At 30.2% G+C, this 10592-nt stretch overlaps 1 protein-coding gene across 1 annotated transcript in view; it reads left to right on the top strand.

Annotated features, from left to right (window-relative positions):
* The first annotated feature begins 1178 nt into the window (after positions 1-1178).
* The window catches only part of fid (class I SAM-dependent methyltransferase fire dancer), a 46796-nt gene continuing 37382 nt past the window's right edge, over positions 1179-10592 (top strand). The window contains exon 1 of the mRNA XM_076396475.1: positions 1179-1306. The gene's annotated coding sequence lies outside the window, so the exon portion shown is untranslated. The remainder of the gene's footprint in view (positions 1307-10592) is intronic.

Genomic DNA, 10592 nt, shown 5'->3' with positions numbered 1-10592 from the left:
ATAATTGTATTAAATTAAGTTTTTGTTCAAAAAACTACGCACTCTTTTTATACATGTTATATATTTGATCTTTTATAGAGCTAACATCAAGCTGATCTTGATTCGTCATCCCTTTAGTGTAAAGACGGTCTCTTTTCGTTGAATCTAAGATTATATTTTTCATTTTTTGAGATATTTGAGTGACTGTGCATACTAGTATTCAGTGCAGCTGCAGTAAAAACCTCAGCAACTTAATAATTAACAGTAAAAATACTTTAACTGGCTTTAAATAATTTAACTGGCAATTTCTGAGTCCATTATCCTGTTCTTCTTCGAAGTAAACTAATTAGAAACGCAATCGGTTCCGTCTGGCTTCGGCATTTTGTATTGGACTAGTAATAACCAGCTATTGGAAATTTATCAAAACAAACAAAGCCTTTAAATAACGTTTGCCGTTTTATAACCACAGAATAACTAATACTGCTTTTATAACATAAGAAGGAAATTTCTGTATTTTGAGGCTTATGATCTGTAGTTGTTATAATTAATATCTTGAATAATTTTGCAGACGTTTGGCATCGGGACGAATTTAGCAGGCTGATTCGTTTAGATTTTCGAACTTGACAAACAGCACTCATTTTAAATAGAATAAAATGACAAGGAATATATTGTCTAACTCTAAAACGAATTTACAATTTGCGACAGGCACATATTAATGACGTGAGTTCATTGCTGTTTTGAATAGTTTGTAATTCTGATGATGTGAATATATTTTGATAGATTTTTTATAACAAAATAGTTGTTATAATGTTAAAAAATATTCAGATGATATTGTCATTCTATTGGGTAATATTTTTTCGAAGGCTTTAATGTTTTCACGTAAAAGCATTAAAACCTTCCCGTGCAGAAAGTGTCGGTGATAAAGATGCAAGTTTCGGTATTCGTTATCGAATGGAGATGTTCTAATTTCGTCGTCCTTTCTCGAATGACCGTCTGTGCCGTAAACGCGTAGAAACTCGTCCAAAACGGATCCATGAATGGCGTTCTTTCCTCGTCCCAATTCGGCGGCCGCTCACGACGTGTCCGTCGCGTCTTCGCGTCGCCTTTCCGCACATCGATGACGTCAAACCGCCTCCACACTCAGTCTGGCGGCAGACATGGAACGGGCACGTCATCCCGCCATTCCAGACACCCACAGTGTCCGTGTTCGGTTATTTTGTGCGACCACAACGGCCAACTAGGACTCCCGCGGACCCAGTGCATCGTCCCCCCACGTCCAGGATCGCAGCGGGACTTCGTCGTCGCCTTCACCATTCCCGGATCGACGGTAAGTAGTCCATGGTTGTTTCCTCGAGCTTGTTTCGGTGTCGGTATGCGCCGCCCGTTCGAAAAATGGCAAAACAATTACCAATTAACGGGCCGCAAACAAAACGACGTCGATGGGGTTTTGTTTCGAGTCGCCTGGCGGGACAAAAGAGCCGCGAAACAATCGAATGTCCGATCGGACGCTGCCGTCGTTCTTTCAGGATGATTTGTGACACATTATATAACGTCAAACTTACATAATGTGTACACAGACAGTGTATTTATACACAAATATCATCTAACGGACCAACTGATTGAGTGTGATGACGTCAAGACCGAACGACGAGTCTGAAATATCGAGTTTGACACTTCCCCACTTGATTGTTAACCGTGAAATCACTGCATACACAATCAACACCTACAAGCCACATTTATTCTTATATAAGACGAATTTTACGAAATTTCGTTTATAGTAACCTATTTACTATAAAATATTTACTTGCATACCTCAAAAGTTTAAAAAATTAACATATATAAAACCAATTTTCCAGTTGTTATCAATTGCCAGTTGCTTTTGCAAAAATAAGGCATGTTCATGGGGAAAAAGCTTGGTGCTATTTGGGCTAAACTAAAAATACCATTTAGTTTACTGTCTAAATAAAAATATCCCTTTATTAATAGATCGTGAGTCATAGTAGTGGAAGACAATCCATTCACTCTATCTATAATCACAGATATATTTCTTTATTTAGTTCTATAATATCATGCTGTAACATATTAAGATTTTGTCATAATTTGTAGTATTATGATACACATATTGTTAAGAAATAAAGTTATATCCTTTAATTAAAATTGTGTATAGAAATTTATTAGGTGAAATTTGGTTCTGAACACAAAGCTTAAATGGATTTTTTTGTAACACGTACCATTTCAATGTTATGTTAAATTAATAATACATAAAACTGTATGAACATTTTTAATCATATTTATTTATTTACATTATTAATTTATGTGGTTGATGTGGTTTAAAAAAAATGGGCCATGTGTTTTAAAAAATTATGAAATATTAACTTCTCTACTTGTGAACAATAGACTCCTCTTTCATTATAAAGCAGCAGTAATCTGCTAACATTTTAGCATTTTATCTTCCTTGATAACGCTATTCTGTCTGTTTTATATCCTGTTCATCTTGTTTGTCACTTATCATTCCAAGATTAGGGAGGAGAATGCAATTGGGAATGCAAGAAATGTATTTTTAAAGATATTCAGTTATTCACTAAAAACTTGGTATTTTCAGCTTCAAGATTTCCTAAAAATTCATGAATTACTTTCTCTAAAGATAATAAAGGAGATTTTCATCGATTCCATTGTTTTTCATAAGTGTTATTATTTGTAGGGCAACAAAAATGCTTTCTATTAATTTTGCATCACTTAGTTAGGACAAAACAGTTTTCAAATATAAAAATCCTTTACCATTTTTATCCATGGCCAAATTTTTGGTTCAATATTTTAATAAATTGGTTTTGTGTTAAATACAAAACATTGATGGAATTTGCACCATATAAATTAACCAAAGAAAAGAAAACAATTCGCTGTTACTGCTATACATGTATGTTCTTTTATTAGTACCCATTGGCATATAAATAAATAGTATGTGTATTTGACTAATAATATTTTGTATTGAAGGATGATTATTCTGTCACGGACATAATATATTTATGGAAATACTATTTAGTTTACTGTCTGAATAATAAAATATCCCCATATTTTCCTATGAGTCATTATGATGGAAGACAATCTGTTCGTTCGATCTATAATTCCACAAATCGTTTTCTACTTTAAAATAACAAATAATGACTAAATTAACATTTTAACATAAGTTATATTATAATAAGAACGACGCTGTTACTAAATAAAATTTAATTCCGCTTATGATTGAAAATATTTCTTTTAAGTTCACAGCAAAACAAAAAATTATTAAAATATAAAAATTTAAAAATATTTTCGTGAATAAAGAAGTTTAAATGATTTTAATATTTTTATTAATTTACAGAATATTTAATGATTTATGATTTTTCTTTTGAATTATATAATTACTACAATATAACTTTTTTTAACCACATAGTTATTTATATACTATAAAATATATATTTATAAAAGCTGTTAGTATGGGAAATTAAAGTAGATAATTTTTCTTTATTTATTTGGTGCTAAAAGACGCTATTTTCATTTGTTTTGCGGACATTTATATTAATGAAAATTAAGAAACCCGAGTTGGCCCTTTTTCGCCAGACTTTGATATTTAGAGATAGAGTTATTTTATGTTACTCTATTTCTTTTTATATAACACTTTTGTATATTTAAAGTCATTATCGTTAAACATTATAGTAAATTACTTAGTTAATAGAGTAACACGAATATTTTTTGATTCTAAGTTATTATAAATATAATCTAATTTTTACTTGCATCCAAAAAGTGTTACAATCAGTTTTTGCTTATTTTTCGTTTTTGTGATGTTTTTATTTTGAGTTCTATATGTATTTTAACAAGTAGAAGAGATTAATTGAGTACTAAACCAGGACTATAAAAGTTAAAGGGTGTTTTATAGCTGTCATTATTAATATGTCTTGTAACGAAGAACTTTGAAATGTAATTTCATTATTATATCAAAACAAACTTCATTACTCAAAATGCTTTTTAATTTTTTTCAATATACTACGAACGTGAAAACTTCTTCAGGTGACATAAAAGAAGTCTTGATGATGAATTGATATTTGCATAAGTAATTGGCAACAATCGAATAAATAAGTGTACATTCTAAGCCGGTAGAATAATGATAAGCAGTAGTTCTTGATGATTATTATTGAATTGTCTTTGAATGCATTATTATTGAGATAATCTATGTGGAAAAAATTATTTGAAAATTTTTATGATATAAAGGAAATTGTTAAACTCTTTAATTGTATATTTGTTGTATAAATACTAATAACAATTATATGTATTACTGTATGTTAATATTATTTTTATGAGTTAGGATGCAATCCACCTTTTTGTATTATTTTGAAAATTGCAAAGCAAAGGCAAAATTTATTTAGAAATTTGCTTTGACATTAATCTCCGAAATAATAACTAGCTAATAATCTTAACCTTTACTATTCTTATTCCTTCCAAGAGTACCTTTTGCGAAACGCGATAAGATAATTTTATTATTTATATATTTAATATATACATTTTTTTAATTTTAATAAACTCACATCTTGATCTTTCCTTCATCCTCCAACATATTAATAAAGGAAGAAGATGAAGGATTTAACTATTTAATTTCTATTTAACAATTTAATTTAATCATTTCTACAACGAATAGTGACGGGTGATGACCCTAAGGGTAAAAAATCATGGCTATCATCTGACGAAGCACGATCGACCTGAATCCTTTTGATCGCAACACATGTTCTATGTTTGATGGGACCACAGTAGCGTGGTGTATTAAGAACTGTCGAGTCCCGGTGAAATAGTTAATAGTGATCTCTACCGATAACAGATGATCAATTTGAATTATTTATTGAACGAAAAGCGTCCAGAATGGGCTCGAAGACATGGTAAAGTGATTTTACAGTACGATAACGCGCCATCTCAGATATCAAAACCGGTCAAAGAATCGTTGAAATCACTTATATGAGATATATTATTACCTGTCGTAATCTCCAGTCATTGCCCCGTCCAACCATCAACTTTCCGCATTAATGTGATAAGCAATTATTGAGCAGCACTACGCCAATTTCGAAGAAGTTAGAAAATAGCTCGATCAATGGTTTTGCTCAAAAGGCAAACCATTTTTTTAGGATGGCATCCATAAATTGCCTGAAAGATGGAAAAGATTTACAGCCAATACTTTGAATAAATACATTTTCCCATTTTCTTGAAAATTATGTAGTTTTCTTCAGAAAAAAAACGGTAATGACTTTCCGATACACATTTTGCCAAAACAAACAGCTTAGTTTTTGATGTTCTTCATTACATGTTAGCGCGAAGAGCATTGAATGGTAGATTTTATAATATCTACCATATAATCCAGATATTTTTCCATGTCATTTATTTTCAATCTTAGGAGTATAATAAAGTGGAGGTCAATATTAAAATTGCCTCTCTTTGCTTCATTCATTCAAAGTTCATTTTTTACTTATTAATTCGCAAAAATGTTTATTAAAATATTATTATTTATTAATTTATCTTAGATTTATCATAAATTAAAATAATTCAATCGTAATTTTTATGAACATTTAAACGTTAGCAGCATTCTAGCATAATTTATGATGTTATCATGAAGTGCGACTATTCCAAATTAAAACAAAAGAAGTTCTAACTCAATATTAATCAACCGTTCTATGATTTAATACTATTCTATCTACAACGGGCCAAAAATGTGAGTTCGTATGTTTACGTATTTGGCAAAAGTTAAAACATTTGTCATTTTTTCCGCATTCCATTTGGCAATGATCGGGTATTTTAACAGATATTTTAGTCGCTGATGGTGTTTTTCTTCTTTTTTCCACCGTCACGGCGTCTGGTCGATGTGACTAAGAGTCTTAGATATTTATCCGAAAAGTCAAAGAACGTTTTGCCCGATCGTTATCTTGGATTGCGAATTATCGGGTTTTTCGATTATTTTATTACGACTTATCTATATAATAGCCTTAGGGATAGACAGAAAAAGAACATATAAAGTATATTTTTTTATTTTCTGATATAATCCCCTTTAAACTTTTTAAAGCGTTTCTTCCATATTTTAAAAAATATAATCATAAAAAACAAGATCCACAGGGCCAAATCCGATGAATATAGAATGAATATAGAGCCCACAATAGAGAGGTCACTAGAAGAAATTTTGCCAAGAGTTTATGGAACTACCACTAACTCCCCGTTTTACCACTCTCGAATTCACAGTGTCCTAGAGGTCCTTGATTCTATATGAACTAAAGAAAACCTAGTCTCCTACCTGTCAATTTCACCTCATAATCAGGGAAAATAAACGTCTCGACTTCATTGTGATTAATTTCTTTGAGTATCTCATTTAAAGTTAATCCTTCTGCAATAAGGGTATTCAGGTGTATATCACTCAGGGGTCTTATCAATTGAGTTGAAAGATAAAAGTACAACTCAGAAGAATAAAACAATTTACTAGACTAGGTCTGATGAGTTTTTATATCCCATTCTTCAAAGAGACTTTCTTTTATTTCTAATATATATATATACATACATATATATATATATATATATATATATATATATATATATATATATATATATATATATATATATATATATATATATGATCTTTTAAACTTACCTGCTTCAGAAAAATGTTGGGTAGACATTTTTTTAAATTACTTTTATTAGTGAATTTTGTCAATCACTTCATAAGTGTTATTGAACGTTCTAAACGGTTCTATTTATTTTTTATTGGATTTACCCAATTGTAAAATGCAGGAGGTCTATAAAAGGAGACTATAAAAGAAAAAAATCAAATGATGGGTTATAAAACTTATTGAACGAATCTCGTATTTATATAGCGTTATAACCTCGTATTTACAATGCTTCTAGGAATGTATGCTCGGATAACAATAACGTTAGCAAATGTGGAAACTGTGAAACTGCAATAGTACAAGATACAAGATAATCCATTGTGCCTATATCTATATTTGTATAATAGAAAACATAGCGTTATAACATGCCATTTTCCTATTCTGGATAAACATAAACATAATAAACAATATGAAGAACTAACGACGTATATCGGATAAGCAATGAGATACATACACATATGATATAATAGGTGTATAAATAGATATGTGTTATATTTCATATAGAGGTAGCTTTAGGATTAAGAGACATTTATGCTAGAGCGTAGGGTAACAACAAAACCCAGATATTTGAAACATATTTTATCATCTTCCATTCTATATATAATTTTCAGCATTTGAAATAATTTTGTATTGCTTTTCCAAGAATATATTTTCAGATCTTAACACGAATTTCTTTTTGAACAGTTTCAGTAATGACTAAATGACGAGTAAAATGGTTGATGATATATTAGACTTTTGATAGTTGACTTGAATGTCTAATTTTCCTTGCGTTGGGTTTTACCATAATAAATAAACTGATGATACAACTTGAAGGGAAACGCATGGGTCATTGCTGAAAAATCTTGTGATATAAATGTATAACAAAGGCTTACTATTAGCCTTGTTTCTTATGAGAGGTAAAAAAAACAATGCATTGATAAACAGTGTTTTCCAGCGAGTATTATTTATTCGAAAACATTAAAAATTGATTCCATGAAATGATTCGGCGATAACGTGAGATAAGGCGTGGCGAGCCCACATCTTGATTCTTTTTTCAATCCTGAAACAAGGATACCACACGAATAACTGTATAATATAAAGCAATTAGTTTAATTTAACAACTTAATTTAATTATTAATAATAAAACTAATATAGCCTATATATAGCAATGGGATATCCTTTCAACAAAACTGATTTACTATAAAACTTTTATAACAGATATATTTGCAGATTCTACAAAATTGGATTAACAGAATATACTCTTACCAAGAGAGAACCATTTTTTCATAAATGATGGAAAACTGTATTCTCTTAACTAATAAATTAACTGAAAAGCTACTGAAAATTATTTTTTTCGTGGATTATTCCTCGCCAGTTGGAGAAAAAGTTGATAAAATTGATTAAAATTATGAACATATATATATATATATATATATATATATATATATATATATATATATATTTATTTATTTATTTATTACAAGATCTGTGAAAGATATCCTATTCTAATTCGAATTGGAAACCCAGCTTACTCATCAGTCTTAGTCAGCCTTGCTGATAAAGCTAAAAAGTGCAAAATTGTTACATGTAGCCTTCTATAGACATCAAAAGAGGAATGGAAAAATTATACACAATTAATTTAAAAAATGTAAGGATTTAACTTAATTTGTTAAAAAATTCCTGAAAAGTGATTAGAAATATCTCCTAATACGGGCTTGATATAAAAACAAACAAAACATCTTATAACTCTGTAATATATACTCTCGCTTCTTTCTGCGATATACAAATTGTTTGAGAAGGTACTACTAAAATCTGTTAAACTTCTTATAAAAATATCAGATCTACAGTTTGCATTTCGAAATCACCATTTAACAATCGATTGAGTGCATGAAGTAACAGTGGTGACAGTGTTGAAAATAAGTTTAAAGAAAAAAGGACTGTATTAGTCCTGCGATATATCTGGACGTACGTATACGGTAATACACCGGCATTTGGGCCAATCCACAGGATGATCAAGTTGTTATCGTGGAACTATAAGATAATATAGAGTTTCCTATGAATGGGTATTCATTGAAGCATAATTCTAATATAGTTGCGTGGGATTGTGTTCTGGGACCACTTCTGTGTCTACCTAACATTGCTGATATTCCAACAACACATGAAATAGTACTTGGGATATTTTCCGTTGACAAAGTCATTAGAGCAAAAGACATATCTCAATCTAAAGCTATAGAAGAAGTAGAAGTGACAGTCAGCAAGATCCACAAATAGACTAAGGACTAGAAAATACTGTTTGATAGCTCGAAATCTGTAGTGTTAATGTTAATTGAGAAAATTAAAACAATTGAGGTTTAATTCCTTAACATCTATCTCAATGGTAGGTTAAATTGGAAACATCACATTAGACAAAAAGCAGTACAGACCAAACTAAAAATCGAAGAACTGAATAGATCAGTCACAAGATAATCCCAACTTGATCTAAGATCAACGAGATTGATTTATCTGTCAATTATAAATATAATATTAATGCATGAAAGAAGGTTGCTAAATTTTAAAAAAATGTAGAAGCAGTAGCTACTAGGCTATAGGCTTGAAGCGAACCAAATCACACAAATGTTGTGTAGTGTATAAGTGTTACTTTTAACCTTAGTTAAAGTGGTCTAATTTGATTGTAATTTAGGAGCTACATACTGACGTATTCATCCAGAACACGTCTTGGCTTGTGTGTTGATACAAATACGAGTAAAACAGAACTATAGTAATAAATTATACGAAATAAATAAATTTTTAAGATTTTATCAAGCATATATAATGTAAGATGTAACAAAAAATCTATAAATTATGTAAACTTATGTTGATATTTTCCCAAAGATTCGGTAAATAGCTAAATATAGCATGTCGATTTGTTTTGCATTTTTATATCATTGTTTAAAGCGGGATATAAATAGCAACGTCTCGAACAAGAACAAGAAGCAAAACAACATTTGCTCCCAATAATCTCGCGACGGAGAAAATGTATTTTTATATGGTTTTTAGCTGGAGTATCTTTTTGATATTTGACATAGTATGTCTTATTGATCGTGTGGCGCCTATCTCCCTCTCCGTCCGATCGTCCGTCTCGCTCGTCTGGCGTTCATTCACAAAATTGTCCTGACCATTTCGATTTAATCCATACTAGGGTCTATTTTAAGCAGGCTTTAAAGGTCTTCACAAGATGGATATTTTAAAATTTCCCTCAATCTTTTAGCGGGCTTTAATTGATTAAACTCGTGGGGTTCTATAAATATTTTATCAATGGGAACAGTCGTATTAATTCTACAGTTATAACTAACTGCGTTATAAAAAAAACTTTCGCGGATTTATATATCTAAAATTTTTTAGAAATGATGAATAGACTTCTAAATAATTTTAGTCCGATTATTTACAAAATTCAAACATTTTGTCGTAGAATTCAAGTAGTTATATTTTTGTGGATAAATTTTGTCATTATATTAGTTATAATTTATAGGATTTCATTGTTTAAAATTGGAACATATTTTATTACTCAATGTAATTTTCCTGAATTGCCGTATATTGTCTGTTACTGTTATTGTTGTGTTGACTTGAATGTTATCCTTGTGGTGGTTCTTACTTACCTTAATAAACAAACTGATAATATAACTTGACGGGAAACGCATAGGTTAAACTAACTATTAGTTAAACTTACTAACTAATAGGAGAGGTAAAAAAATAATGTTTTGATAAAATGAAGTAAAGAGTCCTATTTGATGATAGATGACAGTGAATGAAACAATGATTCATTAGCAAACATCTTGCAGAATCGATGAATCTGAATAAATAATCTCCTAGACAGTGATTTCTAGCGAGTATTATTTATTCGAAAACCTTAAGAATTGACCCCATGAAAAGATGTTTAGGGCATAGTGAGCCCACATCTTGATTCTTTCCTTCAATCAAGTTGGTAAA

Source organism: Rhynchophorus ferrugineus, unplaced genomic scaffold (genome assembly GCF_030347505.1).
Source record: "Rhynchophorus ferrugineus isolate W39M unplaced genomic scaffold, kcgeb_rfMv2 rfM2, whole genome shotgun sequence".
Lineage (NCBI taxonomy): Eukaryota > Metazoa > Arthropoda > Insecta > Coleoptera > Curculionidae > Rhynchophorus > Rhynchophorus ferrugineus.
This window is presented reverse-complemented; position numbering and strand designations above follow the sequence as displayed.